Below are 9751 nucleotides of genomic sequence, written 5' to 3' on the forward strand. Positions count from 1 at the left end.
CCTTTTAAATGTGTAGCAACTTGCAGCCATCTTTGACTCCAAAAATCAAGTAAGATCTTCTTTTAAGTCAAAAATTGCAAGCAAGAATGTTGTCTTATGCACAACCATTGGATTCACCTTTAAATGATCATCTTAACCCTTCAAGTCTTGTTGTAATATGATCCATTCATAATTCAAAACAATTCAATCTCGGCCATAGATTAGTGTACCGTTGGAGCTTGTAGTCTTCAAGAATATCTTCATAATCTAAGTCTTGTCTAGTTGCAAAATATACTTTCTCATCTCTTACAAATTTCAACCATTGCATTTGTCCTTTAGCTTCATCAATTGTCTTCTCACAAAAATCTGATCATTGACCTCAATAAAGGAAGCATGTGCAAGATCTTGTTTGATGAAGACAAGAGATCCTTCACGTGACCAAACATGTCCCTCCAATCTTGACTTCAAACTCTGAATTTGGCAGCACCAATATATCCATATTATACAGCCCTAAGGCTAGTTCCAATCATCAATCAAAATGCCTTAGTGGAAGGTTGATGAACATAGGTTTTTCTTGGTTTTCTAGAGATCCAAGCTCATACTCAAAAACCGGACTTCAATTCACTTGAGCATACTGAATTCTGAGTCATATGAGACCACAATGATGATTAACCTACAAGGAAATAGGAGGTAGAACTCCCCAATTGCATGTAAGCTCAAAGAGCTTCATATGGAGCGCATAGGTTAATTACATTAGAAAAACAACCCAGAAAATTCATATTACTGCATGATAAATCATTTTATATGTATTAGAATGTCCATGTAAAATTTCATAACAATAAGAAATCGTTTGGTCACTCAACCAAGCAATTAGGTCACTAATAGTGAAACCGATAAATTCTAAGTGTAAATTCAAAGTCATTTTGCAAACTCAGTGTAAATGACCTTTTCTCTTGACCTTTACTAAATCAAATATGTTCATAGTGATGAAACTAAGATGCACACAAAATTTCATTTAAATCGGAGTTCATTTGGTTCACCACGTTCACAAAGAACACATATGCACAAAATTAGGTAAAACCTAGTTTTGGCGGAATTTAAGCATATGACCAAATATATATGTGATGCACTTAATTTCTCATGATTATAGTCCTAGAACATATATTAAACCTTCATGTGCATGTGGTTCAAGTTTCAAGTAATTTGGACCTAAGTTGGTTAAGATAAGTTATGATCATTAGAAGATTAATGCCCTAACTTAGTCCATGTATGTTTGTTTTCAAAACTTAATTTCCAGCACTATCTCAAAAATATATAGATATCAAATTCACATAGAGATATGCATAAGCCTTCATTTAAGTGTATATGCACAATTAAGATATTAAACAATTAACCAAATAACCATTTAAGCATGTTTTCTAGCATTTTAGGATATGTTAAGGCAAGCATGCTCACACACATTTTAGTATACAATCATACACAATCATCAAAAACACAATGTTGACCTAGACAGTAAGTCTTAGTCCAACACTTCCTTCATATTCCATTCGTATAAATATTCAAAAGTAAGAATCAGCAGAAACCAATATCTTCCTCAAGAAATCTTCAAGGATGGATACTCCTAACTCTCCACCTGCAAAAAGGTCTAGAGCTGATGAAGGTTCTACTTCTAAAGAAGATGAAGGTGGAAATGATCCCAGATTCAACCTCTCCCCTATAAGGGAAGACGTATACGAGGACGATTCCCAGAAAACCATCGAATCTCTACAAGAAGCTTTGAGGGAAACCAAAAGGAGACTTAAAAAAGCAACCGACAAAGTTCAAGACTACAAAAGGCAACTTATGGTTTCAAAGTATGCCATACAAGGTGTTCGATATATGTCATGGGGCAGACAAGCAAGTACTCATGACCCAGATAAATTGCACGAAGCAATCACTGAGATCACAGTACAACTTGGATCTGTTGCAGATGGAATAGACAATGTTCTTTATACCCTAGAATAAAATTCCTGTCCAACAAAAACTAGGTATCATATGCGGTTTTAGATGATTAATTATATTAAAATATGATGTCATTTCATAGAGGGGGTGAAACAAGTAAAAGAGGAGGGTTAAAATAGTTCCGCCGTAATGAATTATGTAAGTAACCTAAACTAACAAAGAAGCAAAATTCAGAATTTTGTCACCAATATGAGAAGAATACTAGGTAATGATTTCATCTAGCAATTCTATTAAAAGCATTTAACAAGCACACAATTATGGTTCCAATTCAAGGGTTAATTTTTTTCTTAAATATGTTGGTTCGTTTGTTCGTGGTGCCAACAAATATCATTAAACAATAGACTGATTGCGTGCATTGGAAGTGGAAAAATTATCCAACCGCATGGCATGGAATGTTCACAGGTCATGCTCGTGAATCGATAATCAAACTAGAAGCAGTTGCTTCTCAAGACCTATGGATATGGCATACCTTTTTTGGAATGCCAAGTTCACTCAATAATATCAATGTCATGGAACGCTCTCTCGTTTTCTCTACTCTAGCAAATGATCGTTCGTCACCAATAACTTTTACAATTAACAATCACAATTATTCTATAGGCTACTATCTTGCAGATGACATCTATCCAAATTGGGCCACTTTTGTGAAGACAATTCCAACTCCAATTCGGTTGAAAGCAAAATATTTTGCACAGGCATAAGAAGCTGCTAAAAAAGATGTGGAGCGAGCTTTTGGAGTTCTCCAAGCTCGTTTCAATATTGTGCGTGGGCCAACAAGATATTGGGATGAATGCACATTGGTAGATATTATGAAAGCATGCATAATTATGCATAATATGATTATTGAGGATGAAAGGGAAGCACTAAACATTGATTTGGATGATGCAACTCCAAACGTGCAAGTTTGCATACAAATGAGTTTGCAGGAACTCCCTAAACTCATTTGTATGCAAACTCATCGGGAGATAAGAGATAGCTACACTCACTCCCAACTCTAGTTGGATCTTGTTGATCATTTGTGGAATTTACATGGCGTAGAATAAGTGTCATTTCAATACATTTTGTTTTAATATGCTATGTAATGTTGTTTTAAGATTTTAAGTTGATGTTGTTTTGATGTATTATGTAATGTTGTTTTAATGAAGTGTTGGAATTTCGTAGAAACAAAATGGCTCATATACGTTTTAAGTCATATAAAACAAAATGTTTTATTCTCAAAATGGCCCATAAAATAGCCATATAAATGGCTCATACAATAACCTATATAAATGGCCCATACAATAACCCATATTCTAGATCTTTTTTTGTTGATAGAACACATACATGAAACCTCACAAGTCGCAATGATCGGAGGCACAAGATGGAAGTATTAGAGAAATAAGACGGAAGCATCGGAGATGAAGAAGAGAGTTGTTGCACTTCAACAGTAATATTTACTTTTCACTCTTTCATTTGATTACTCATTTTTCTCTCTCATCTAGTAACATTTTTCACATCCAACAAACTGGAACACTAAATTTGCTTCCCCATTTGGTTATCCTTTTAGAGTATTGTGTTGTGATTTGGGGCATCAAATTGACAGTTAGGGATTTTGATGTCCCATTTGATGTCTCCCTTGGAGATCCACTAAGAAAGCATTAGATCAAATCATCAAAATAAGAAAGTATTCCTGCATTATACAGTGATAATCCAAGATAGTTCTTATAACGCATATCACAATAGTTCAAAATAAACAAAAATACAACCCTAAGCTAAATTGTTCAAAACATAATCCAAAACACTCCACATTGGCAGAATGACAGTTGACACATTCCACAAATTACATAAACATAATAGAAGTTCACCAAACATTGCTGAATAATGCTAAATAAAACCTAATAGAATAACATATATTCATAAACATAATCTCTCTTTAGATTCTTCATAGTCCATCCTTCACCTTCACTAGTTCACATGGGGTTGTCAGCTTGCAAATTCATATAAAGTTATAATGGTAAATGGTTTACATACTAGATAAATAGTATATATTGTATAATGGCAATGAAAAATATTTTTTAGCTAATTACCTTAAGGATTAAGCTATTGAATGTCTATGTGACAGCAATGTCACAGTTAACAATCAACAATAACTTCAGGCAACCTAATTTCCGAATTAAAAATTAAAGAATATGTCAATTATAATCTCAAACACAAATATATAAGATTATACCAAAATTTAGAAGATAGAAGTTAGTTACCATGTTCAAGTTCTTCTAGTTTTTCAATTTCTTTTATTTCGGCTTCAGTGTCTATTGAAATTGGTTTCACCCTTAACCTATTTTGAGTATATACAAGAACCAGAATTGTTTTTGGAAATAATGAGTTGAGTTAACTCAACTCACTTGCTTATAGTTGTTTTGTAAGGTCAGCTTGTGTTTTGTAAGGTCAACTTCAGGCCTAATTATAGTTGTTTCTTAAGAAAGCAAAAATCATGACAAAATCAGTTAAAATAACTATTTCTAGTAATCACATATGTGGAAGGGTGTACTATGTGGACTAGCATACATTAATTGAAACAATTGTTTTTTACTAGTGTATTTGTTGAGATTTGAACCCCAACCAAATAAAAACAAAAATTATTGATTAAAAAAGATTGTGTAACTTGTAGTTTGAGAGTGAATTGAGAGAGAGACTGTCACTGCTTGTTTTTTATTGGTCTCACATCTCAAACAAAATTTACGCGGTTGATGTCGAGGACAACTACTCATCACTTCAATTTATTAACTTCATTGAGAAAGAAATTAAATGAATTAATGTGAAATAGTAAAGTTACTAATAACAATAGATTTTTTATTACTTTTAAAGGCTACACAAATATCAAAAGTCTAGTCATTATTTAACGGAGGTTTAAACTCAGGTTTGTCCAACTATGAAATGTGATTAAGGTGGAAAATACAACTGATTGTATGATCAAATTAAGTTGAACACTTTTCTAACAACGGCTAAAAAGAACACTAAAGTGAAAAAGACCAAAATAGCCTTCAACCTCAAAAAATTAGACCATATATCTCTGGAATGATTTTATTAATGACATCAAGCTAAGAAAAATACATGGGTGCATTTGGCATTGTGTTGTGTTTTGACCTATCATGGTGTTGTATGGTGAGTTTCAAAACTGTGGTGCTGTTAGGTGAGTTGAGTTAATAAAAAATTGGTTTTACCATAGCTCCAAAAGCTTACGAATGCACGTGTCATCTTTTTATTCGTACTTTCAAATCCAATTCCTTGTTCTTTGATGGGCTCAAGCAAACAATCTCTTCGTAGATTCAATTATTGAATTTCATCACAAGGCCCAACCCAAAGATTTAGACCTAAGCATAATCCGGTACTCCTTTAAATCCAAAGAAGACCTTTTTCATCACTTTTCTCATAAATATTCTGAAAAATCAAAACAATGAGAAATTACATAGAATCCATGCTTAATTCAATTAAAAGAGAGAAAAACAAGTGCAAAGTTAAGGATAAAAATATGTAAAATATCATGTTATCAATATTCTAAGAAGACACTACGTTTGCCTCTATCTCCAAGTTCATATGTCCTCCTCTACTCTTCTTTTTATGAATGTCTTGTGATCAGTGTCGCATTGTTTCAAAAAGCAAAGCGCACGCTTTAAGGACTTGAAGCGCAACATTCATAAAATATTTAATAAATTTAGTAATAATAACAAGTTATATATATTTCATCACAAAAACAAATTCAAGATAAATCAAATAATCATTATGTGCAATTCCAAACCAATTGCAATACGAACATAATAAAGATATGAGATCACAAATCACATAAAACAAATAACAAAGAGTCAAACACATATTAAAGTTAAACATAAAATAATTAGTTAACAAAAAAATTTAATTAAGCAACAACTAGTCTATTAGCCATGGTCTAGGATAACATCCTTAATCTTTCACGGGGTCGTCGTCATCACTCATTGAACACCTCTTCATCGGACTCAACACCTTCATTATAATCTTTTCTACCAATATCTTCCTCCTCTTTGATGTCCTTATCAATGTCAAACTTTTCCTCATCAATTTGCAGCATTTTAGAATTAAAAGTACTTAAATGCCTTCTAGTGTTGACTCATGCTTCCCCAACCCTTGATGCTTGTTGTACAACATTCCATGTCAAACCATCATTCTTAAACACCGATTCATCTTCCGTAATTTCTCCAACCAAACCACTCATTGCTATAATCAATATCATTTAAACAAATATGATCAACCAAATCCTTTATATCGAGCTTTGAGAGTTTGATTGTATTTAACATATACTAAATCTTGAAGCTTTTGATATTAAAGCTGATTCCTCTTCTTAGTATGAATACTGTTCAAGAGTAACAATAATTATGAAATGACTTAATTTTGAAAAAAACTTAAATGCACTAAATGAAAGTTGCATGCTCAAATTTATTCTCATTTATCTGACAACCAAATTCAACACTCCAATGTGATTGTAAATGTAAACAACCAAAAATATTACCTTTGATGCATTCTTTTTCACTTTGTTGATCTTTCCAATGTCTTCCAACATAAAAGCTAGACAATGTGTTGCATATGGAGTTCAATACAAGTGTGGCCTTTAAGCTGCAAAAACATTCCTATTAAATAAGATTAAAAAAAGAGTTATAAAAAAATTCAACTAAGAACTAAATTGAAATAATAGAGTAAACATTTAAGTTTTAACTCTTCAAAACTCACTAATTGCAACGTAGTTGCTCCCATCATCGGTTATCACCTAAATAACATTTTTTCTCTTCAATTTCCTCTAGAAACCATACTTGGTAAGAACTCTAAATCCTAAGTCTCTAAGAACTCTTAACACCCTCAAAAAGTTTTCCCCAATACTTCTTGACCGTTGGGTTGCGTTTCTTTCTTAAGCCGACTATGCTACCAGTGAATTCCTAAATTTAAATCATAATACTAGAAGAAATTAAAATCTGAATACAAAAAAAAATTTGAAGAGTTCGTTGATTCTCCATTGAAGCAAACGTCTAGCTAACCCATATAAATACAAACTGATATCTGGATATAGACCCTGAAGTAATCAATTAGGATCTTTGACGCATTATGGAAGAAGAAATTCAGAGAGAACTAGGGAATCAGTAATTGCTATTTTTTGTTGAAGCTTCGTTTTACGAGCCCTGTGAGTTTCATGAGGAAAAAAGTCGTACCTACATTTGCTTGGGCTGTAATGGTTCAACTTTCTGCGAATCTTGCAAGCATAAGCATTCAACGCGCTATCAAAACCACCGGAGTATTCGGGTAAGTCTTTTTTTCTTCGAAACTACTCTCTCTGTTTTGGTTTGTGCCTCTGTAAATTTTCTCAATTGATTTCTTTTCCTTTTTTTTTTTCAATCTTTAGGTTTTCGAAGCTTTACGTGAAACTGCTATTACTCGAAAAGATTTAAGGCATTTGGTTGGAACATCTGAGATCCAGAAATACAAAATTAATCACTACACAATTGCTTATCTGAGACAAAGAAGACGAGAAGAACGTAAATTTCAACAAGACAAACCTGGTAAGTATTGTGCCGTGTGTAGATGGAAGCTGGAAGCAGATTCAACTGATGAAGCATATATCTATTGTTCCGTTGAAAGTAAAGTAAGTACTCCAATCCCATATAAAATTATTTACATGTTGTATGTGGGTGATTGAATTTGATGATTAATTTGCACCATAAACTCTACACAAATCAGGGATAGGATAAGGTAGCTTGAAGGAGGTGTAACTGCAAAAACCCAGGAACCCATTTCAACTGTAATGCAGAACAATCAATTGATGAGGCGGCTTGATGAAGGTGTGGATTCAAGAATCCAGGAACATGGTTTAAACATGACTCGGAACAATCGATTGATGGAACAACATGGTGAAGTTGTGGATGCAACAATTGAGGAACACGCTTCAAACCCAAACCAGAACAATCAATTGATGCCCAGCAGTTTCTTCATTCTGGAAGGAAAAGAAGAAGACAGGGCAGACCAACAAGGTCCCCTTTCTTCTAGATCTTTCAGTGCATAGAAATAGCTCACTAGACAACTTAAGCTTCTTATTCTTGTAGAAACAATTGGTAGGAAGGAGTATCAGCTAATAGATTTTTTTTTCTTGTTTTGCCAAACAGTGTTTTACAGGCAGTGGTTTGTTCTCAATATAGAATGCTATTATATCATGACTAACTTAAACATTCATACCAAGGAATGGGGATTGGCGCCATTACACATGTATATATTGTATGGTACAAAATCCATCTCCACCTAAACTCTCCCCAACAAAGGCTTACCCCCTGATGCTTGTTGTACAACATTCCATGTCAACTATCATTCTTAAACACCGATTCATCTTCCATAATTTCTCCAACCAAACCACTCATTGCTATAATCAATATCATTTAAACAAATATGATCAACCAAATCCCTCATATCAAGCCTTGAGAGTTTGATTATATTTAACATATACTAAATCTTGAAGCTTTTGATGTTCAAGTTGATTTCTCTTCTTAGTATGAATATGGTTCAAGAGTAATAATAATTATGAAATGACTAAATTTTGAAAAAAACTTAAATGTACTAAATGAAAGTTGTATGTTCAAATATACTCTCATTTCTCTGACAACCAAATTCAACACTCCAATGTGATTGTAATGTAAACAACCAAAAATATTACCTTTGATGCATTCTTTTTCACTTTGTTGATCTTTCCAATGTCTTCCAACATAAAAGCTAGACAATGTGTTGCATATGGAGTTCAATACAAGTGTGGCCTTTGAGCTGCAAAAACATTCCTATTAAATAAGATTCAAAAAAAGAGTTATAAAAAAATTCAACTAAGAATTAAATTGAAATAATAGAGTAAATATTTAAGTTTTAACTCCTCAAAACTCACTAATTGCAACATAGTTGCTCCCATCTACGGTTATCACCTAAATAACATTTTTCTCTCCAATTTCCTCTAGAAACCATGCTTGGTAAAAAAATTAGTTATATGATGAATAATTTGTTCTCGTAATTCTTTGTCACGTGAATATTTGATATTGGGTTGCCTCATGCTCATTTTGACCCCATTTTCTACTTGTCTCATGAACATCATCCCAAAAGTTGCGGCCTTTGACATTTTTTTTGTGTTCAAGTAGTTTTCTATCTCTTGTCTAACATTACAAGCTTTGACATTTTTTGACTTCCCAATAAGATGTTCCCTTTGTTGATAAATGCCTCCTCTAGATGTTTTTGAGCAAAAATGACTAGTCACCGTGAAAGCATCTTTCGAATTCCTATATAAACTATATTTCCAACCCGAATCCTTTTGATTGGAGTTAGGGGTTGAGTTTGATGATCCTAGACCCTCTGATGTCCCCTCGAGCACCATTCTTTCAAAAATTCAATAATCTAAAAATAAAATATCGAGTTTAAATTTTTAATAAAAACACTTTCTAATAAATTACAGCATCATCACAAAATGATCATATGCTCATCACAAATCAAAATATGAGTCATGATAGCATTACTGATACATCAGCTTCATGATAGTAATATAAAAACATGTACATGAAATAATCACAATTATACATAAAATAAATACAAAACCAAAGCATACATAAAATAATCGCAAAGTTCACAACTGACACAACAGCTTCATGACAACAATATAAAAGCATATACATTCATGAGTCATGACCGCACAACTGTGAGATAAAATAATCACTAATATAAAATAATATTGTTAGAGAATAGAGGTATAGAA

This window comes from Tripterygium wilfordii, chromosome 17, assembly GCF_013401445.1.
Source record: "Tripterygium wilfordii isolate XIE 37 chromosome 17, ASM1340144v1, whole genome shotgun sequence".
NCBI classification, from domain to species: Eukaryota; Viridiplantae; Streptophyta; class Magnoliopsida; order Celastrales; family Celastraceae; genus Tripterygium; species Tripterygium wilfordii.